The 23170-nt window shown below is 45.0% G+C and overlaps 2 protein-coding genes across 5 annotated transcripts in view; one reads left to right on the forward strand and one right to left on the reverse strand.

The window, feature by feature from the left end:
* LOC146830093 (uncharacterized) overlaps positions 1 to 21024 on the reverse strand; it is a 106433-nt gene extending 85409 nt beyond the window's left edge. Inside the window, exons 1-2 of one of the 3 annotated variants that reach the window (XM_085604320.1) lie at positions 20787 to 20922; positions 6909 to 7041 (exon numbers count right to left, since the gene is read on the reverse strand). The gene's annotated coding sequence lies outside the window, so the exon portion shown is untranslated. Of the gene's footprint in view, positions 1 to 6908; positions 7042 to 7341; positions 7397 to 20786 lie in introns of those variants that run through there. The other 2 variants (XM_085604321.1, XM_085604322.1) reach the window with 2 other exon arrangements.
* A 6-nt stretch (positions 21025 to 21030) lies between these two features.
* Positions 21031 to 23170, forward strand: part of LOC146830094 (uncharacterized) — a 73333-nt gene continuing 71193 nt past the window's right edge. The window contains exon 1 of one of the 2 annotated variants that reach the window (XM_085604324.1): positions 21031 to 21427. The gene's annotated coding sequence lies outside the window, so the exon portion shown is untranslated. The remainder of the gene's footprint in view (positions 21428 to 23170) is intronic. The other variant, XM_085604323.1, reaches the window with a different exon arrangement.

Raw genomic sequence — 23170 nt, forward strand, 5'->3', positions numbered from 1 at the left:
TCACTTGATATTAAGGGTTTCGGTGTTTCTTTGGCAGTTTTCACTAGTTTGTTGGATTGGTGTTTGACCAAGTCGAACAGCTTGTGAGGCCGATGTTTCGCATTTTCCAGTTTAGTTCTGAAGAATTCTTTTTTTGGGTTGAATTTTCTTGTTGTAGACATTTCTGGCCTGGCGAAGGAGTTAAAGATGTGCTGCAGATGGGCGTTTTTTCCAGATATGTTCAGACTGTCGCAGGGACCTCCTCCCCTTGTTGAGGGATCCACTGAACCAGGGGTTTCTGTCTTTGATCTGTGTTCTTTTTAGTTTTAGCGGTGCCAGGTCATCCGATATGGTGGAGGAGTAGTGGTCCGCCAGGTTTGTGACCACTGTGGTGGGGGGGGGGGGAGGGGAGGGGGAGGTCAGACTCACAAGGGGCTGCCAATTTCTCGTGGTTGAGGTTCTTGGTGTCCCTAACCCATCGTTTGGGAATCACAGGATGGGGGGGCCCATGATTTGCGAGTGCTGGGCAGGAGGAAGGTGATGGCGTGGTGGTCAGATCAATCACAAGGATCAATGTAAATAAGTTTGACTGCTGATTTCTTAGCAATGATCCAGTCGAGGGTGGCACCTTTCGCGTGAGTAGGGAGGGAGCAAGCTCGGGTAAGGGCCAGATCAGCCAAGAGGTCTCTGATTGCATTAACCTGAGGATCTTTAGGATCGTTCCAATGCAAGTTAAAGTCACCAAGAAAAATTTCGTTAGAGCTTGGGGACACCTTAGCAGTGAGGATTTCCATGAGGAGGTCCGTAAAGCTGTCATTTTTGCCGAGGGGGGTGGTAAAAAATGTGCAATTTGCACAGCTGTGAGGTGTTTTATTCATTTATTTATAAAGTTTTATATAGCGCGAACAAGATCTATAAAGTGCACGGAAATTCACATGGAAGTTGTGTTAAACAAAGTACAATGTAACGACAGCAGAACACAGTATGTCACAAAAAAAAAAGTATAGTAATAAAATGTTGACACAATGGAAGTAGGAACAATGTCAACGGGCCAAGGTGATTAGCCCAATTACTGAAGGAGTTTATTCATCAGGAATCTTTTGACTTCCAGTTTGAACACCGTTGTTCTGGTGATTCTGCGTATTTCTGGAGAAAGAGAGTTCCACATCTTTGGAGCCGCGCCAGAGAAGCTCTGTGGGAGGTTCTCTTTTTGTTAAAGATAGGTGGTTTCAAGAGTAAGGTAGTAGCACTTCTAGAGACTCTTACACCACAAGATAGTTCAAGTTTTTGCGCCAGATACCTGGGCGTATTGAAGTGGATTGCTTTGTGCGTCATCGTGGCAATTTTTAGCTGGATTCGTGCTTCATAGGGAAGCCAATTTAGAGTTTTTAGGACTGGCGATATGCGCTCATTGCGTTTGGAGCCTGTAACCAATCTAGCAGCAGCATTCAGTGAAGCCCTTAGTGGGGCCAGGGTGTATTTGGGCAGGCCACAGAGGGTAGCACTGCCGTAATCAATCCTCGGTAGGACCAGCGCTTGAACCACCTGCTTGAAATCCTTAAGTGGAAGGAAAGGTTTGATGTTTGAGTGTCCTAATCAAGTGGTTTGCTCCTTTACATGTGTTGCTGATACGATTTTTCATATTCAGGTTCTTATCCATGGTGACTCCTAGAGATTTGGCTGAGTTTACGATGAGCGGAGTGCAGTTGAAAGCAGTGAGGTGGCTCATCCAGAGGTCAAGATTGGGGGTGTAATTCTGAGGGGAGACGAGCAAGAATTCAGTTTTTGAGGTCTTGAGCAGGAGATGGTTCTCAGTTAACCAGTTTTGAGTATATGTTAGGATGGTGTGGAGTGATATGAGGTTTTCCGGGGATGAGATTTTCAAGTAGAGTTGCGTGTCATCAGCATACATGTGGAAATGAATATCCATGGAGTTACGTGCATTAGCTAATGGTTCCAAGAAAAGGTTGAAGAGGATAGGAGATAAAGCAGATCCTTGGGGGACCCCCCATGAGAACAGGCGAAGGCTTGGAGAGAGAGTGATTTGCCTTGACTCTTTGCGATCTGTGATGGAGGAAGGACGAGAACCACTGTAGCACCTGATCACCAAAGCCCATCCTGTTTTGCAGAATGGCTAAGAGGTTGTCATGATTGACCGTATCAAAGGCAGAGGAAAGGTCAAGGAGGATCAGGAGGCAGGATTCATTTTGATCGAGAATCTTTAGAATGTCATCCATTACATGAATGAGGGCCGATTCAGTGCTGCTGTTGCACCGAGTCATGCTGCCGTGGTGGTGCCGAGTCATGCTGCTGTTGCACCGAGTCATGCTGCTGTGGTGGTGCAGAGTCATGCTGCTGTTGCACCAAGTCATGCTGCCGAGTCATGCTGCTGTGGTGGTGCCGAGTCATGCTGCTGTTGCACCGAGTCATGCTGCTGTGGTGGTGCCGAGTGATGCTGTGGTGGTACCGAGTGATGCTGTGGTGGTGCCGAGTGATGCTGTGGTGGTGCCGAGTGATGCTGCGGTGACACTGTGTCTTTGCTAGTTACAGTGGGTAGAAGAGAGGTAGAGGGGTAGAAGAGGGGTAGAAGAGAGGAAGAGGGGTAGAGGTGTGGAAGAGGGGTAGAGGTGTGGAAGAGGGGTAGAGGGGTAGACGGGTGGTAGAGGGGTAGAGGGGTAGAAGAGAGGTAGAGGGGTAGAAGAGAGGTAGAAGAGCGGTAGGGATATATAGGCAAATGAAAAGGAAGCTATCGTCTTCAGGAATGTGAAAGCTCTCTTATCTTGAAAGCTGATTACAAGCATCTCCTGAGAAACGCGGCAAAACTTTCAAACCACAGAAACAATGTTGTTTGAAAGTTTTGCCGCGTTTCTCAGGAGATGCTTGTAAACACGAATAACCTGATTCATTTAATTTAACAGTTAGCTCCGCCCAGGATTGCTTAGTAACGCAAATGAAAAGGAAGCTAGCGACTTCAGGAATGTGAAAGAAAGCTCTCGTAGCTTGAAAGCCGACGACCCATGACAAGAGAGGAAAGCCAGATGGCGGCTGTACGCGCACGTAATAGCAAGCCTTAGGACACAAGCAAAAGCTTGTGGTCACATTTCTAAAGCCCCAACTCACTAAATGTCTCGCCAGACCAGCGCATGCATTGGCTCAGGCGAGACCTAAAAAGTAAAAACCAGCAATGGCTTTCTTGGCACGATATAGCCCCCAGATCGGCAAACGGTATAAACTTTAGAGCAGTATCTTTTTAATGGGTATCGTGATGCAAAGGCGGATGATATCAATATGAGTAAGGATCGCACCCATCTAGGTGTCGTCATAGCGTGTTTAAGAGGAAAAACATACAGGGACCAGTGTTGACGGGACCACCGTCTGGTATATACACTAGAATAGCAGGATCAATACACAGTAAAATCCACATGGCAGAGTATGCTCAGCGGGTGTCCTGGTACAAGGGAGTGAATGTGTGTGAAACTAATCTATCCAGGTATCATGTTTAGCTAGTATGAGAGGAAGAAGGAGACGGTGACCAGTGTTCACGTGACAACCGTCTGACGTGTGAATGGAATGAAACCCAAGGAGCAGGGGTAGAGGGAGGGGGGCTGGCTCGATGGGTGTCAATAGTGGTGTTACATTGTCCAGGGTATTCAATCCCTAATTAACAGAGTCACATTGTGTGATCCATCTGCATTTGTTAAGAAGCAGTTGTAAGTTGCCTCCACGCAAGGGTAGGGTAGGTTGGTCAATCACCTGCTAGATCAAATCAGTCTATGAATGTTGTTTTTCAATGTAGTGTGAGACTAGAGGGCCAGTCTCAATTTAGCATTTAATTTGTCTTATCTTGTATGATGCGTTATTTGATCATTTGAGTAGATTGGCCAATGTAAATCAAGCCACATGGGCAACGGTTGGCGTAAATTACATTCGTCATGCGACAGTTGGAAAATTGTTCAAGTTGGTATGCGCTGTTCCTGACCGTGAAATCTTTGGTGTTTATGGTCAGGGGGCAGGCTACGCAAATCTGGCATTTAAAGTGTTTAAGTATGGGTGGTAGACCCCATAGCGAGGCAATGGATGTGGTATTTTTGTTGGTGTCGTGCCAGGTAACATGCCATACCATTTGGTCAGACAGGTTGTTGCCTCTCTTATAAGAAAACAAGGGGGGGTTCCTGAAATATGGTTTGTGTGCAGAGCACATTGCAGCTTTTAAAAAATAATTTTAATGACTTTATCGCTTGAGGGACATAAGGTGGAGACAAAGGGAATGAGTGTATGGACATGTTTGGTGCTAGGTGATAGGAGGACATCCCTCTGGCAATACCATGTGCGTTTGCAGGCACGGGGAATCGGGCGTTTAGGATAGCTACGACTAGGACGTTTTTCAGACAGGATAGCTGCTTCACGGAAGGAATCCTTTTTCCACTTACAGTATCTTCGTATACGAAGGAACTGACCAAAATGGAGACCATCTCGCAGGCCACGTGGATGGTAACTGGAGTAAAGAAGGAGCGTGTTGCGTTCTGTGGCTTTGCGGGACAACGATGGAACCCTCTTGCTCTTCTGCATGAAGGGTGAAGTTCAAGAATAGAAGGTCATTTGATCTAGATTCAGATGTAAATTTTAGATGGGCTGCCAGTTGTTCAGCCAATCAATGAAAGTGGAAAGCTTGCCAGCTGTGTCATTCCAGAGTAGCAGAATATCGTCAATATATCTGCACCACAAGCAGATTTGATTGAGGAAACGGTTCGCTGGGGTGAGGATGTGTGTAGTTTCCAAATTGTGTACATAAAGTATAGCTAAATAAGGCGCAAAACAAGCTCCCATAGAGACGCCCTTGACCTGTAGGTAGAATGTGTCTTTATACAAAAAGTAGTTGTTGTTTAGAGCAATGATTAGAAGGTCTAGTATGAATTCAGTCGGGATACGTGTAGGTTTGGGACGGTTATCGAGTAAATTCTGGATGATCTGTAGACCCTTTTAGTGTGGAATGTTGGTGTTGAGAGACTCAATGTCTAAGCCGACCATCAGATCAGAGTCTCGATGTTGAATGGTGTTGCAAAGTCATCCTGTGCCCTGAGCACCCCCAAACTTTTTGCTGACTGGAACTGGTGGTAACTGACTGACTGACCCTGGGCTCTCCCTAACCAGGCCCAGGGCCAAGCTGAAAGGAACACATTGGAGTACAGTTAAAACACCCAACATACACTAGGGTACACTATGGTATGGTGGGGTACCCCTGTAATTGGCATGACCTACCCCATAAGCCCCCAGTATATAATAGGGCAGGGGATTGAAACTACCTAGAAGTCCCAAGTACCCTGGGGCATGGCAGTTTAGAGGCCAGCAGATTTTTCTGCACTTGCAAGAATGCTCTGCTGGAGCCTGGGGTCAGTTTAAAACCAGCCCTGGCTGACAGGACTGCTTTGAAAACGTAAATTGTGCTCAAACTCGACTTTGGTGGGGGGGGGGGGGGGTGCTTAAAAATGGAAAACCTACAATGTTTTGGCATATTAGGAACCCCCAGGGTCTCCCCTAGGTATCCCAGGGGTGGGGGGTCAGTTATCTATAAGGTACACCCTTATAAAATGAGTTTCTATATGCCTGGGTAAAGTGAAATTTCCCATTTCACTCCCCACATTGTGTTAAATTGCTGGTCAAATTTGACTTTGATGCTAGGAACGCTGGGTAAGGAGGATCTGCAATATTTATGAAGATTCAGAACCGCTAAAGTCTCCCGTAGTTGCACAGGGGGTGGGGGTCATGTAGAAATTGGGGAAATACTTATAAAATATCTTTTTATAAGCCCTGGTGCTAGAAGACTGGTCCAAGTCATTTTCCCCATTGCAAACCCCATGGCCCATAGGTTAACATGGTAGGAAGTTAATTATTAATAAAAATTGATAGGAGAGGACTAGCCGGATCATTCAAAGACTTCCCAGAATGGTAGTAGTAAATACTCCTAAAGTGTACATACAAGAAGTTATAAGACTTTTTTTGTAAGTCCAAATTCAGCCTTCCAGTGGTCTGCCCTGATTGGTCAGAGTTAAGTGGATTAGCCAGGCTGCTTTGAGGAGGTGATAAAGAACCCCTCAGGTTAACATCTCTGCTGGGAGGGCAGTGTGCTGGTCTATAGGAATGCCCGGCCAGGGGGTGGAGTCGTAAACTATGCTCTTCAAAGGCAGAGGGGAGGCCTGGGTTTCAGTTTCATTCTTACACTCTTGACCCAGAGTCAGGGCTAGGCTTAAGGAAGGTATGTGCAGATGGTAGGGGGAGAGGCCATGGAAACAAGCCATCCCTCCGTGTCACTTCCCCTTCCCATTCACACTGGTCCCTTGACCACTATAGGGATACACCCCTCTTCCTTCCTTCCTCATTTTACTTCTTATCTTAGGATTCACTATTCGCAATTTTCTCACTATCCTCCTTCTACCCAACTCACCCTCCCCCGCGCCTTTTTATTGTTAATTTGAACCTTTTCTCTCTCTTAAATTCTGCAACTGTAATTCCTTCTCTCCCCTCCCTACTAGGCAACCCCCAGGTAATCTTGAAATCCTCCTGTCCTGAAGAGATCCCATTATTCGCACAGGGATCGAAACATCGGCGACAACCATTTCTAAACTCCGTTGTATTATTATCTGTAATGTTGGCGTATGAAATGCTTTACTGACTTTTTGTTAATACTTCCCTTCGTGCACCAAAAAGTCACCCTTTAATCACTTGCCTGGGTACCGGAAATCGGCTGATTTCCCTTTACCCTGCCACCAACTCACTCACCGTTCAACTTTTTCCTTACTATTTTATTGTAATTTACTATTATTCTTTGCATTTTTCTTAAACATAAAACCCAATTTTTCATTGTACTAATTGCGGCATGTCAATTTATTCTGCTTGAATGGGACCACTGTTCCTTACAAAAATGTACCTACCCTCTGTCCCGTCTGACTCCTAGGGTCTCCTTGTTTCTTTAACTCGTAATTGGTGTTGTGGCGTCGATGGCGTTTCAACCTCTCTAACGAGGTCATCATCAGGACGATAGTTACACAAATCAATAAGAGTGCTCTACAGAAACAAAAAGAAACGGAGGGAAAATCAATAGGATTCGGGCCCAGAAAAACAATTGAATTACAAGGGAAAACCGAAGGCAGGAGCAAAAGCTAATACCTGGCGGCAATCAATGAGGATAGAGGAGGGGGAAGGTCAGAGGGTGAATCCTACACTTCTGGAAACCTTGAGGGGTTATGGCTTGGAGGCGGTCAATGTCCAAGAAATGGTCTGGGAAGAAGGGAGGACAAGGTAATAGCCATCGGAAGGAAGGGGGACTGAATACAATAAAAAATAGTGACGGCTGTGAGGACTTACCAAAAATGAAGGTCCAACATCTAAGGAAACAAGCGTGCGGGAGGAGGGCAGCACTCTGGAAAGGAAGGGAAAAGGAATAGTATCTTGCTCAAAAGTGAGACATTCTCCGAGGATAGAACGTGTTGAGAGATTAAATATGGGAATGGTGTCAATGTTGGGCTGGTGGAAGACATCAGGTATGGAAGTGGTGAAGGGAGGGATTGGAGCAATACCCTATGGGATCATTGTTGAGGGCCCCATTGGTAAAACTTGCGGCGTGTCTGGACGTTCGCCTGGGTATTGGTAGTTTGGTCTGGTTCTCCCTCTGCCACGTCCGCGGTTCCCCCCTTAACAAATGGGGGGTAGGAGTGGTTGTGGTATATTTTGATTTTGCTTTGAGCTGGTGCCCTCCCCAGGGTCCGAGTCCTCAATGGAGATGTTGGAGGAGTCTGAAAAGGTAATGGTCTGATTGTTCCTGTGTCTGCCCCAATTCTTATTCCTAGTAGGCCTTTCGCACCGATTATGTCACCAACATGAGTAGCCCGGCAAACAGGTCGCAGGCCTGCCACTGCAGTGTCTGCGTGCAGTTTTAAACTGCAATGTCGGCAAGGCAAGTGCCCCCACTTGCCAGGCCCAAACCTTCCTTTTTACTACATGCAAGGCACAACTAAGGTAGGACCAAGGTAGCCCTAAGGGCAGGGTACAATGTATTTAATAGTTAGGACATGTACTGATGTGTTTTACAAGTCCTAACAGTGAAATACTGCTAATTTTGTTTCACTATTGTAAGGACTATCTCTCCTATAGGTCATCATTGGCGCTGCCTTATAATATAAGTGTAACTTTCAATTGGGAAGAGCTAGAGATTTGGAGTTTAGGGTCCTTCAACTCACAATTTAAAAATACATCTTTTAGTGAAGTTGGTGTTTAAATTGTGTGTTTGGAAATGACACTTTAGGAAAGTACAAAACACAACACGAACACCTGTCTCCGTACAAGCCTACACTCCTACTATTGATGGAGTAACGGGCATACTATTGTTCTATCTGTCCGAGTAGAATTTTTCTTAAATAGTCTTTAAATTGATCCAAAACAATTTTTTCAAAAGACTGAAAAAGAAACACATTTCTCAAATTGACACAGAAACCATCACATACGAGTAACTCAATTCGCAGTCAAAAACAAATTGAACATACTTCAAAATAAGAATTATTTACAACAAAATCACTTAAATACAAACATGAATTAAGTACAAAAAACATTTAAAGCTTGCATCATCTGTGTAAAACACAAAAGTGATTGTGAAAAGAGTCCAATTTTATGGACTAAACTTGTTGTTTCAACAAGACTATCACAAGAGTGTTAGAAATAATGAATTAATCTTTTAATACATCCAACACTCAACACATTAGGATTTAACTAAATGCCTCTCGAAATACCAATAACGCGTTTCAAGACCCAGGCTGGATAGTACTGGGACTCTCTCTTCAGGGCTTCAAACATGATCGGGATATTCTAAAAAAAACAAAATGAAAAACGTGATGCAACAGCATCAACCCCAAACTACCTTTCTCTCTCATATATATCTCTAATTTATTGTGTACCTGATTCTTGAACTAGGAGCAGCCGCTCCAGTTTGTTGATTCCACGCGTTTTATCTATATGACAGTGGACTCGTTCTACTGTATTTTTAAAGCGCCACGTGCACACTTTTGACGTGTGTAATTCTGCAAGAGAAGATCATTTATGGAATGGGCATGTTCAATTTGTTTTTGACTGCGAATTGTGTTACTCATATGTGATGGTTTCCGTGTCAATTTGGGAAATATGAGTTTCTTTTTCAGTCTTTTGAAAAAATTGTTTTGGATCAATTTAAAGACTATTTAATAAAAATTCTACTTGGACAGATAAAAGAATAGTCTGCCCGTTACTCCATAAATAGTAGGAGTGTAGGCTTGTACGGAGCCAGGTGTTCGTGTTGCGTTTTGAATAGCCCTACTGGCCCCAGTCCTTTGGGCTTAACCCCTATTGTTGTTAGTACTTTTGGAAAGTAGGCATTTTCTTGATTTACCATTCTGTGCCTCTGCCTGCTTGTGGAATCCACGTCCGAGGAGGGTGACAGTTGGGCTGTTTGTGCATTCACTCTAGAGAGTCATACAAAGGGTGTCGAGGTATGCCTTGCATATCCTGATGGCCCATCACCAGGCTGATGGGTCTTCCCGAGCTAGAGGGGTGGGAGGCATTGTCACTGCCACCTGAATAGGGCTGTGTCAGTCCTCCCACAAAGCTGTCTCCACCCCCCTGTAAAGTGTCTGGAGCCAGGTTAGGGAAAGGCAGGGTCTTGTGCACTACAAAGACTTTCCTTTTAAGTTTGCCTACTTCAAAAGGTAGAAACTGAAATAAGTACTGGAGCTATGACACCATAACGTGGGAACACTTCTAGACTAAGTGGACATTCAGCTGAGAAGAAGAGCTGGAGAAGCGGTCAAGAGGGACTACCACTTTGTTCTTTGCAGTGTTAGCCTGTAGCTTGCCGCTTCGGTCTTCGGCAGTAAAAGGACTGAACTTTGCTTTCTACATCCTGCTTGCCAAGGTTCTCCAAGGGCTTGTGTCTCAGGGAGGTCAAAGACTTCATCCACATCTTATTGCCAGCACTGGGACTCTTCTGCAGGAAGTCCTGCATTGCCAAGTGGTGCCACAACAGTCCTGGGCCCTTGGACCCTGGTGGTTGTGCAATAACTCCAAGAAAAGCAACCCTGAAGCCATCATCAACATCGCTGCCTGCACCGAAGCGGTGGTCACCACTCGTGAGAAGTACGACACATCAACCACGATAACACCGCGGCCCTGCCCTCACTGATGACGTCGCTTCACACCGTCCTCGACATCGCTGCCCACACCGTAGCTGAAGGCAACACTCTTCAAGAGCACAACACATCGTTCCTTCTCACATCTCAGCCCCTTTTATGCCGACGACAGCACTATCGACTCCAACTTCTTCCATCGACGCCACTGCCTGCACCATGGCGGAGGGCACCGCTCGTGAATATCACGATGCATTGCCCCATCAAACATCACAACCCCGGGTCTACAGACGACAGAGCATCTGCATTTACGACGTACCACTGCCTGCACCGAAGCCCTGGGCACTGCTCATGGTGACTGTTCCCATTGGGCACAGGGTCAAGACGGATTTGCATATGGCTGGGATCAAACTGGAATTGCATGGGGAGCAAGAAAACAATAGATTTAGGCCCAGATCTCTGTACAGGTGTATGATATTGTTCTGCATTCTGTCCATCAACTGTTCTTTTTGCATTTGTCACCCCGAGTGGGACGGGTACGCCCAGACGAGGGTCCCGTGGTCTCCATGCCACTGGAGTCAAGCTATCCTGGCTGATGAGAGGCGAAAGCCCGAAATTGGTCCTAGGATGCTTGTTTCCAGTCCAGGGAGGACCTGGCCTGGCAGTTCGGGCTGGACTGTTCCCATTGGGTGCAGGGTCAAGACTGATCTGCATATGGCTGGGTTCATATTGGAATGGCATGGGGAGCAAAAAAATGATGGATTTAGCCCCAGATCTCTGTACTGAGGTGAATGTATGACATTGTTCTACATTCTTACCATTAATTGTTCTTTTTGCATTTGCACCATGGCTGAGGGCACCGTTCATGTATAGCACATTGCATTACCCGGTCTTACATCACAACCCCAGGTCTAGAGAAGACAGCGCTTCTGCATCCACGACGTGCCACTGCCTGCACCGAAGCCCTGGGCACTGCCCGTGATGAGCATGAAGCATCATCCGCAATGACATCGCAGCCTGCAGACGCCAGCACTCCTGACATCAAGGAGATCGATCTGCAACATATGTCATTTCAAGGACTCACCGATTTTCGGGCCCGACCTCTGCCGACGCCAGCAATGCCTCACCGGATTTCATCGCAACATCCCAGAGGCATCTCCACTTCCAAATGTACTGTTTGGATTTTGGTTGTTCACAACGCTACAATAAGCCCGGTTGGTGCTATTGACTACAAGTAACGGTATGTTTAAGTCTATTCTTGCAAAGCGCATCTTTACTTGTGGACACTGGATTTTTAGCATTTTGGTCTTGTTCTATTTAGATACATATTGGCTATTGTTCTAAACTGGTATATGTCCATTTGTAGTGTTTTCACTGTGTTACTGTGTGTGTATGTACCAATGCTTTATACATTGCCTCTGATATAAGCCTGACTGCCTGTGCCAAGCTACCAAGAGTGTGAGCAGGTGTTATCTTGGGTGTGTAACTCCCTTACCCTGACTAAATTAAAGGTCCCTACAGGTACACGGTGCAAGTCACTACCAACTAGAGAACCCCATTTCTAACAAAAGGCAAACCAGATTGCAGAAAAATTAGCAGGAAAGTCAAAACAGAGCAAGAAAGAAGCAGAGGAGGCACAAACAAGACATTTACCACTAGGATCCATTGAAATCACACTCAGTAAATTCAGGTTGAACCCCTTCAAAGGTGATGCACTAGTTATGTTGGTTTTTTATAATCTCAAAGGCATGCACACACTCATTAGACAAACATTCTGAAAAATCATGTATAAACTTAAAATAGTGCTCAATAAGTCCTAAGAAGGTGCACAATTCCTCCTTACTTCCAGGAAAATTAGTATTTTTCACAGCTTCAGTCAATACAAGCTTGGGTGTGATTTCTTGGTTACATACTTCATGACCCAAGTAATTGACTGTATCCATAGCATACTTGCATTTACAGAATTCCTTGCATTTACAGAATTCCGCTGTAACACCCTTCTTTTCTAAAACAAACAGCACCTTCCATAGTCACTCATCATGCTGAACTATATCTGTGCCCATAATAAGAATGTCATCTTGGAAAAATAACTCCTTTTATTCCTTTTAAGATTTCATGCATCCGTTCTTAGAAGACTGCAGATGCTGATGCCACACCAATGGCATTCCTACAAATTGGAAACACTCCACCAGTGTGATGAAAGCAGACAGTCTCTTACTTTTCTGATGGAGTGGCACCTGATGATAGGCTGGTGACAGGTTGAAAACCAATTACTACCCTTTATTTATTTTTAGCAAAGGGAACTGGTCTACCAATATATTCCGGTTGAGATTACGCAAATCAATACATAGTAGGATTTTCCCTTTAGGCTTGCACGCCACCACAACAGGAGTGATCCAATCTGAAGACTCAACTGGTTCAATTATACGCATCTCACATAGCTACTCTAATTTCTGTTCAACTTCCTCTCAAATCAACATAGGACTATTCCATACTTAGTGGATCACAGGACACACACCATGCTTCAAAATAATCTTGTGTTGGAAACCCGCCAACTCTTCCAGAACACACATTAGGAAATTTACACCGCTACTTATTCCCTGTATCAACATTTTCCTTCACCACAAGGACTTGTTCCGGGCTATTTGGATCCAGGATAATATCCAGATACCTCTAATCAATGCAACCCAGAACAAAACGACCATTTTCTGCTACAACAAACTTTCCTTCTGCTTTCCTTCACTTAACTTCAACGGTAATCCAACGAAACCCATCATAGGAATGGAATCCCCTATATACTGTCAGGGTTAACATCACTTTGCTCAGTTTCTCCTATCACCCCCAAAAAACTTCTTTCCACACATTTTGATTTCACAATTGTGTAAAGTGACCCTGAATCAGCCACAATATTTATGTCCACAACTTCACTTTTATTGGCATTTGTACAATAAACATAATACTGTCATTTTGCAGGAACACTTCTGAGTGTCATAGAAATACGATAACAACCTAAGTCCCCCACCCGCCTTCCCGCAGACTCAATCAGTTTTCCCAGTATTGCAGTATTAGACACCATAAAACCAACCATACACAGTGCAGAAGGCATAATTGTGGTACATTCTCCATATAACACTGTGCACCTTCCTCGTGCCCCCTCTATGGTTCAACATTTTACCTTCCCTAACTCCATCTCACGATCACGCTCAAGTGGGTAGGGCATCTGGGGGTCCAGTAGCTCAGTGAGCATTGCTGCCCAGGCCTGTAAGTCATCCGCAGGCTTATTATCCCTGCATGTTTTACGCATTTGGCACTCCTCCGCATTTGGCCATTCTGCCATATCTCTCATCCATTCTGTAATCGTCTGCTGAGGATATCCATCTAATAGCAATTTTGCGTTTGGCCCATATGAACCCCAGCAGGAGGAACTTCCTACTCAGTTTTTTTCATTATTGGAATCCACCCTAACAGGCATTGCCCTACATTTCTAGGACAATCAGTGGTCGCATTCAGGGATTTCAATATTGCCTCCCAATATTCACTTATTTTAGGGCACCAAATCATATGCATAGAATCTGCATCTAGTCTGGTGCCGTGGGAGCAGGAGGGTGGTCGCGCAGGGTAAATTACATGCAGAGTACTAGGGGTGAGATAGACCTGATATATCACATTGAATTGAATGAATTCAAACTGCACATTAGAAGAGGTGGTCTTCACCCTTTCTTGAATTCCCTCCCATTCCTTGGTCAAGTGCTGCCTCCAAAACTTGATTCCATTTGGCTTGTACTACAAGCTCTACCAGAGGCAAGTCTTCCCTCAATGCCCTATAGATGTGCGAAATCAAACTTCAGCCATCCGCCAGTTTAACAGTTACCAGAGTCTGGGTCTCCAGGGGGGGTCGTCTGGAAAGAGGGGCCATATTCCACGGGCCATTGTTGCAATTTTATCAAATTGTAGGATTTGACCAGGCACCAGGTGGAACGTCTCCATGGCAGCTGTCAAAATGATAAAGGCACCAGTGGGGTATACGTCCTGCAAGGTTTCAAAGCCACCTTCTCGCCATCTGCCTATTGGCATCGACTGTGTGATAAGCGACAGTAGGTGTAGAGCCTAAATATTCATGTACAATGTAAATGGGGGCCTAGGCAATACCAGTCGGACCGCTCTCTCCCATGTCCAGCAATGTAGATACCCAGTACTCAAGGTTGTCCATCAAGTGCACCACATGTTGCAGCTGAACTGCAATATAGTAGAGCTCCAGGTTTGGTAATTCAAGACCTCCCTTACCTCCTGTGCGCTTAAAACAAGGCAGACTAACTTTCCTCCCTAACGCCCACAGTAGTTCGATTATCAGCTTATCCTGTTCCGCAAAGTATTCTCTAGGAATCTCAAAGATGGTCCTCTGAAAAATGTAAAGGCATTGTGGCAAGATCATCATTTTCACTAACGCCAGTTTCCCCACCAAGGATAAACGTAGAGTGTTCCAAAATTTTACTGATGATTTTAACCTTTCCAGTACTCTACCTTTTTTGCAACTTCAAGCTCCGGCGCTCCATGCTGGAGTTTAACCCCCAGATATCGAACACTATTCGTTTCTCAGGGACGATCCAATTGGAGCAGATCCTCCTCCAGGTTGCTAGCCAAATCCCCTAATGCAGAGCTAGCTGACCTAACATGTGGGGGTGTCCGGAGTTATGTTATGTTATGGGCACTTATAGAGCGCGCAACTCACCCTGGGGCATCTCGGCGCTATACCTAGTGGTCTACTGAGAAGGAAAGGGGGACAGACAAGTCAGAATAGGTAGAAACTCTAAGAGATCAGAATAGGAAGGTTTTCAGTTGTTTCCTAAAATAGCAAAGGAAGGGCAGGTGCGTATGCAGATGGGAAGTGCGTTCCAGTAACGCTGTGCAAGATAGGAGAAGGCCCTGCCCCCAGAGCGGGTAAGCCGGATGAGGGGGGTCTTCAGGAGCTCCAGAGCATTTGATCTTAAGTTACGAGTACAGGTAGTTTTTATTAGTTTATTTGCCAGGTATTTGGGACCTTTACCGTTGAAGGCCTTATACGTAAGGCAACACGTCTTGAAGTGTGCTCGTTTCGAAATAGGGAGCCAGTGCAGGTCAAAAAGCAGCGGGCTGATGGCGTACCTGCGGGGTGATTTAGGATCATTCGGGCAGAGGTATTTTGAATAACCTGAAGTTTTTTTAGCAGTGTCGGGCCAAGTTCCGCCAGCAGAGCGTTACCATAATCGAGGCTGCAGATCACCATGGCCTCGACTAGTGTTCTACGGTGCTTGATGGGGAGAAAAGGGAGGATCCTCCGTAGTAGTCGAAGCCTAAAGAAACAGGAGCTAGAGATTGCTGCAACGTGATCCTTCATGGAGAGGGTCTGGTCGAGTTTAAACCCCAGGTTTTTCACTACTTGTTTGGGTACTGGTGCAGTGCCCAGCTAAGGCGACAATGCACCAGTCTGTCTGGTTGTACACCAATCCCTCAGATTAGGTCATCCAAAACGCGCAAGTCCTGGGGATTCCTGGGAACTACATGACACAGCAAGCCAGCGATGTTCCGGCTAGACGCCTGGTGCCCGCTCCACCCATGTCTGTTCCTCCAGACCGTTCCCAGGGTACTTCAGGTGAGTTGGAGATCGGCTAGCAGAGCAACAGGGTGGCAGCAACCGCGTGTGTCCTCCTCTCAGGGGTCCCAGTGCTTCAATGATTTCTGGGCCTTGCTCAGAGCATGCAGGTTCTGCCCTGCAGTCCGGGTCTTTGCTTCTCGGAGACAAGGACGTCACAAAACAGGAAGCAAATGGGGAAAAGACAGTTCGGGGGGTCAGCGCTGACCTGAGGCAAGCAGTTTTCAGGAGTATTAGCAGTTGGAATAATATTCTGCCAGCAGGAGCTCTGTGGAGGCGCATCTTACCAAGCCACACCCTCCTTATTGCGAGACTTACCACTCAAACTCAATACACTTTCCATCACATGTAGAACACAACTTCCATTGACAATTTCCTCACTCTCTGAGGTATTTATTATTTGATATTTATTGAGCGTTGCAAATCACCCGAAAAGGGTCTCTAGGCGCTGTAGCGAATATTCAGACAGGAGCTAAGGTAAGGATATTTAAAATAAACTAAGACAGATTAAACATCCATGTTTTAAGAGCTTTTTTGAAACGTCTATAATCCGTGTTAGCACGGAGATGTGTTGGGAGCTGGTTCCTGTGTTGGGAGCTGGTTCCTGTATTGGTGAGCCAAGTATGAAAATATTCTGCCCCAATTTCTGGTGGTACGAATATGATAGGCATGTAGTAGGTATTTCCTGCTGGACCTGAGACTCCTAGTGGCGGCATACCAGTTTAGTTTATTCTGTAGATACTGAGGACCATTGCCATATAGAGACTTGTGGACCAACAGAGAAGTTTAAATCGTACACGCTTTTTTATTGGCAGCCAATGAAGGCTTCTTAAAATGTGTACTGAAGTCGATAGGGGTGCAAGATGGCATAGTAAGCTTGCTACCAAATTCTGTGCAGTGCACCGCACAGTTATTATTCACAAATATCAGTCCAATTCCGTCTTGTATTGTTCAGAATGTTCTTTATTATTCTTGTACAACAAGCAGAACAGCCAAAGCGTTTTGTTCACCTCATGTGAACTTCATAAGGACTGTAAAGTATACAAATACATATAGTATAAAAACACGAACATGCAGCAAAGTATCACAAGACAATTTAAAACACGTACATACTTTAACAAAATAAATGAAAAAGGCACAGATGACAAACAGGGAATAAATTAAAAAGTCAAGACATACAAAGACAACAAAAATAACCTTAAGAAAATTTGAAAACTTTTCATGTTACCAAATAGTATATACAAATAGAACTTTAATTTTTTTTTTTTTTTTAGCAATTTCCATAAATTTTCATATGTTTTTGGGACAGGGGCCCAGTGGGGCTACAGAAACCAATGAGTGAACATGTTTAAATTAAGAAACTAGGGGGAGCATAGTATGTCTATAGTTATGCTATAAGTAAAGAGAAAGAAAAGAACCAATAGTGAAATCTATCCCTTGGAACGTAAGTAGGAGACCTGTATAGACAACATATACCAGAGAAGGGGACAAGAAAACATTACTTGAGTATTATCCTTCAAGGCGTACATATGAAAATCATGGAGTTCCCAGCATGCGTGATTGACTATTCATCAAGACCCCAAATCATCAGGGCAAATGCTTTTCACTCATTGCTATAAATAGAAGTATGCGCCACCTGAGAATAAGCCCAATTACCATTTTGCGCTTAACATGTTAGTGGTTCGTGCTCACATCACCAAATTATATCTGCTTACTTGGCACCAACCCATCATCGCCATCTACTGGGCCTGAGCAGCCCCCCCATCATACGCCAAACCTGCCCTCACGCCCACCGCTCTCTCAGAGTAGCCAGCCCTGAGGCACACACCTCTAACAATCTCATAATTATCCCTTCCTTACCCTGACCTTTCACAACCCTATCAACGGGCCCAAAACCCTAATCATAGACTCATCTTCCTCACAATCCGGTACAGAACTTCCAACCCCTGATATCAGTCAGACCCCTCACACTACAGAGTCCTCATATAGCAACTCAATGTGCAATCTTTTACTGCCCGTCAAACCCCGCTACACTCGTAACCCATCCTCGCCTCAGACGGCTCTCACTGGCCAACCTCTTTCCAGGACTATCCCCTTGAACACACCCATCCTACACAACTTCCAGCTTCAAGTCTCTGATCCCCACTCCAACTCCTCACTCGGCTCCAAGCTGGAGGACATCACCCGGGCCATCCAACAACTCAAGTCTGATGTTAAAAGCATTCTACTCCTCACCTCGGATCTGGCGAAAAAGGGGTGCCTAAGCAACTCTTTCGACTCACATTTATAACCTCGCCTTTCCCACATACCTCGACTCTAGGCCTCCAGTACATCACCCCCTCTCAAAGCAGATATCACTGCCCTCATTCTTGACCAAGAACCGGATCTCCTAATGCTGACTGAAACCTTGCTTAATGTCTCCTCTGCTCCTATCCTTGACTTATTCATCCTGCCTAGCTAGGACATAATTAGGCTAGACAGATCTTGCGGGCAAGGGGGGGGTATTGCTTGTATCTATTGCAGCAATCTTGTGGTTTTCACAACTTATGTCTGAAGCTCTCACAACATATGAATACCTATGCATCAAGGTCGCGAGCAAAACCAGGCAAGTCTGCAAATTCCACTTGATCTATCATTCCCCTAGAGGCAATGTTTCCTTTATGTAACAGATTATGGAAATTCTCTACGTCCCGGTCATAGTACAGAATCCGCCATCACTCACATTGTTGATGATTCCCTCAAAATGCTGGATCATAACGATTCTGGTCTTCTGATCCTCCTCAACCTATCGTCAGCTTTCGACACAGTCAAACATGACTGCTTACTCGACCTACTAGAACACAGAATGGGGTTTTCAGGGCCCGTCCTTAATTGCTTTGCTTCTTTTCTCCACAATAGATCTCAAAGATTCATGGTCAACCAATCTCTTTCTAACCCTTCCTCAGCCAATCTCGGGGTTCCACAAGGGTCCACACTCTCTCAAACTCTCTTCAACCTGTTCATGGAGCCTCTAACTGAAATCTTAAAACTATCTGATATCCACTATCATATGTACGCTGACGATACCCAATTGTACCTGAAAGTCTCCTCCTCTGATATCAGCGCCCTCAACGCTACCCCTGAAAGCCCAAAACCGGTTAACTTTAAATCATCTCAAACTTAATGCTCTGAAAACAGAATTTGTTTTAATCGCCCCACCCAACCATTCTCCTGTTATCTTTGAATGGATGAATCAGCTAACAGCTCCTAACTACATACCACGTATCATTGACTCCATGAGTTCCTTGGGCATAATGCTCGACAAGAACCTGAACATTCAGAAGCATATTGCGGCCCTCACCAAGGGAGCCAACTTTCAAATGAGCATCCTAAGGAAAATCAAACCTTTACTCCCCCCTCCATCCAACGACTTAAAATCCGCAGTGCAATCTCTGGTGATCTCCAAGTTGGACTAAGGTAGTGCCAACCTTTGTGGACTCCCGAGATCGAAGATGGCGCCACTCCGGCCTCTCTTGACTCATCACCGGCTCAAAAAGATAACACCATATTACACCAGAGCTTAAATCCCTAAATTGGCTCCCCTATGAAACAAGGATACAACTAAAAATTGCTTGCATGACTCAAAGCCTTACGCTACAACACCCCACTATACCTTGCACAGAAACTTGTACTATCTGGTGGCTCCAGGTCCTCCTGAAGTGCCAGCACCCTTGTGCTGAAGCCGCAGAAATTCCATAAATAAAAAAAATTTGATCGAGCCTTCTCGATATCGCCCCTAGAATTTGGAACTCCCTGCCTCCGGAAATCAGGACGATCCCTTCTACTGGTAATGTCAAAAAGGCAGTTAAAGCGTTTCTGATGAACAAATTGTTGCCCTAGAATCCCTTATACGCTCTTAAAGACTGGTCTCCGCTTTCGTATAACCTTTCTTTACCTGTCTTTTATTGTACTGATTGGATGGACTTTTGTACTCATCTTATGCTTCAGTCCCCCCCCCCCCCCGCATTTACTCCTTTAGGACCTTGTAACATGCTTCATTTATGCTTGTTCCTTTGATTGTTTTGATTATGTATATATGCCTTGCCGACATAGTTTTCCCTGCCCTGGCACTTCTGACCCCCCTGTTTGTTATTCAGTCTCCTCTCTTTTTCGCTCGCCTGTAAAGCGCTCAGATACCCTCATGGGTCTTGTTTGTGCCATATAAAACTTGTAAAATAAATAAAATCACCTAATCATTCTTAGATGGGGGAAAATAAAAAAACACATGATGCACAAACAGGGAAGATCCGTATTGCCAACACACTAAATGTAAGAATTATTTGGCTGCGGCGAGGACCTAGACCGCATTATATAGCTCTGAAGCAATCCCAAGGCAGATAGAGTATGTTAATGCATAGCATATTGCCATCCTGGCCCATAGAACCACAAGTGTAACACTGTAGTCCATAGCAGTCACTTCGAAAAAAGGCAAAGAGGTCAGCCTATGCCTGTACAGATAACCAGACAGGCCGTAAATCCTGAGAAACAAATGTAAGTTCAGGGTCACCTCTTCATGTATTAAGGCCGTGAGCCAACTTTCATACTGGAAATGCAACGGTATAATTAATTCAAATAACGAAAAAACACTGTGTTGTGTTTATCGTATGCCTATGAAAGGCAAGTGTCGACATGTGATTAAAATATGATAGACCAATCTGGCTCCAATCTGAACCAGACGCCTGATCGCGGTTCACCTACTGAAAATATATACATATGCTGAGACCAAATTAAAATCAAGATGGCAACTAGAAACATTATTTTTTATTTTTCTCCCATTAAGAGACAAATTGAGACAAGCCAATATATTCAAGCAAGTGAGTAAATACACTCCGTGCACTATTACGAGCAGACCGGACAGAAAGCTGCCTCGTGTGCATGATCTATGTTAAAAATAGTCACAAAGGCACGATCGCAAAGCCTGAAAAAAGACAACAAACGGATATAGGGGCCGGAAAGGAGCCAATAAACACCGAGACGCTCCCAGGAGGTCTCACCTTAATAAGACTCGTTCAGGCTCCCGCAGAGCCCGAGGGAGGCGGTGCTGCTGGATATGGAAGGGGAGCTCTGAGCAGGCAGCAGAGATACAGACGCCGCGCTGTGTTTGTTTATCTGCAGTGTAATGGCGGTGCCCTGTCGGTTATGCTCACAAGGATTCTACTTTGGAACGTCTGTGCACAGAACTCAAACCAACGGTTAAGAGCGGCAGTTTGTCACAGGGGAACTGGGAGGAGGCTGCGACGTTCGTTGTCTGCCGCCTTTCATCACTGTCCTATTCCAAGATGGCGCCGGGAGAAACTTTCAATGGCAGCACCCCAAAAAATATAAACTGCATGACGTTTTCCCAAATTTTTTATCTTCAACCTCATCCAAGATGGCTCCTAGCTGTTTACTGCATCGTGTTGAACCCATGAGGTCTAGTTCTTACCCTTCGGTGTTGTCGTGACCCGGAAGCAGTTCTGCTTTCATTCCTCCACGCTCTATGCTCCTTCAAACATATGGCTGGCTCCTACAGCTGCACTAGGGCATTGGAGGGCTTCGTGCCGCAAAACGAAGGCAGCAGCTGCAGGAGCCGCTGCACCCACAGCTTGTGCTCGAAAGGGTTCGTCTCTGTGCAGATTCTGTGTCGGACTTTAGGGTAAGTTTGAATTGAAAGCATGAAGTGACCCTTTTACTTAAAATGCTTGTTTGGTTATTCTGTAAGATTGGACAGATGTGACATTTTCTCTCTAAACTGCAGAGTATGTGGAGTCCTGCCTCGTGTCCATGGTACTCAACACGCAGATATTTTACTTCCGGTTTGCATTGTATGGATGACTAGTGTGAGTGCTGTACTGGAGTGTAAACGGTCTGGACCTGCAGGCCTTGGCTGTGTCTCAACAAAGTGTGGACTGTAAAGTTGCTGCTTATCTGTATGGTGCAGGTACTTCCCAAGGATGTGCAGGAGACTGGATATAAGTGTGTAATTTGCCTTTATTCACAAATATGTTCAACTCACCGAGAGAGCGCCGGGCAACAAGCTCCGTTCGCTTCTCTCGCGCCGCGCTAACTAACGCGCATGCGCAGTAGCGTCCAATATGGCCGCTACGCGCATTCCTGCCCTGACGTAGTGCGCGTCAACTAGACCGCGAAACTACATATCTCCCCCTTTTATACCATACAACACAATGTACCCAACCAGGTGGTCAGTCAATTTCATAGTCTCTGAACTTGGCTGGTCTTGATAGAGATCAGGGTGTATACAATATTCCCACTACCACGGATAAAGTAATTACACAGTTACACGCACATGCATACATCATACGCTAGGGCCCATTTCACTAACATACACTCAAATACTCTACCAGCAATAAACCTGTGGAAGGAAAACACTCCTGAACACCCTGCATCTATATCGAGGTCGATAAGACCTGGTTTTTGTGACTGTCCCTAAGCATTACCTATACAATATATACAACAATAATCAATAATGCAAACTCAATAATTGACAAGAAAGAATATCCAACACCATGTTTAAAATTATATTGCTTTATCTAAAATTAGTCAAGAAAATCAATCAGAGTAAATCATTTCTCATAGTTACCTATTCTAGCTAAATGTCAGAACGGGTCAGGACAAGTCTCTCAGTAAATGTCTCTCAAGACGAAGTCCCGTCAGCATCAATCCTCAGCAACGCAGATTCGATACGCGGCAAAGGCAAAATGGCAAGTGGCAAAAGACCCTCTCTAGGCTAACATCTTATAATACTCTAAACAATAGAAAGATACATTGGAAACATAGAAAAAGCTGTAATGTCCGCCGGACTTGCTGAGCAGAGCGAGAAGGAAAGGATGTAACATTGCTACATTTGAGAATCTCCGCTCAGGAAAAATACACATAGCGAAAACTACGGAACAGGAACCAAGAAAATAAAACATGTATCACAATTATCCTGCTTCTCCTCGGCCATCGAGCCACAGTTCAGAGCTTCTCTCTAAGGCTCCTTTGTTTCCCAAGGCTGCCAAGGACACTTTCACTTCTCTTGGAGACTTCCCAAAAACTGCTGCTGTCCTCATGGAAAGTTTTTCGACAAGGACCATGGTCAGTTAACTTCAGGACCATTTCCAGCAGGGGTCTCCCTCGTCTCAGCTTTCAAATTATAATCACAGTCAGGCTCACTTATTCAGCCTTCTTTCTCAGGCCAACATAGGCCTTAATAGACCATCTTAATTAAAAGAAACAAAAACAACGTTACTACAGCATAATGATTAAACAGTGTTAACCCCACTAATACCCTTATGTGTATGCATTTATCTAGCACTTGCAACATGAAAAAGCATTAATTCAAAAGCGTTTTGTGCTAAAAAATAAACAGCACATAGCAACGTTTAAACATGAAAAC

Source organism: Triturus cristatus, chromosome 5_1, assembly GCF_964204655.1.
Source record: "Triturus cristatus chromosome 5_1, aTriCri1.1, whole genome shotgun sequence".
Taxonomy (NCBI): Eukaryota; Metazoa; Chordata; class Amphibia; order Caudata; family Salamandridae; genus Triturus; species Triturus cristatus.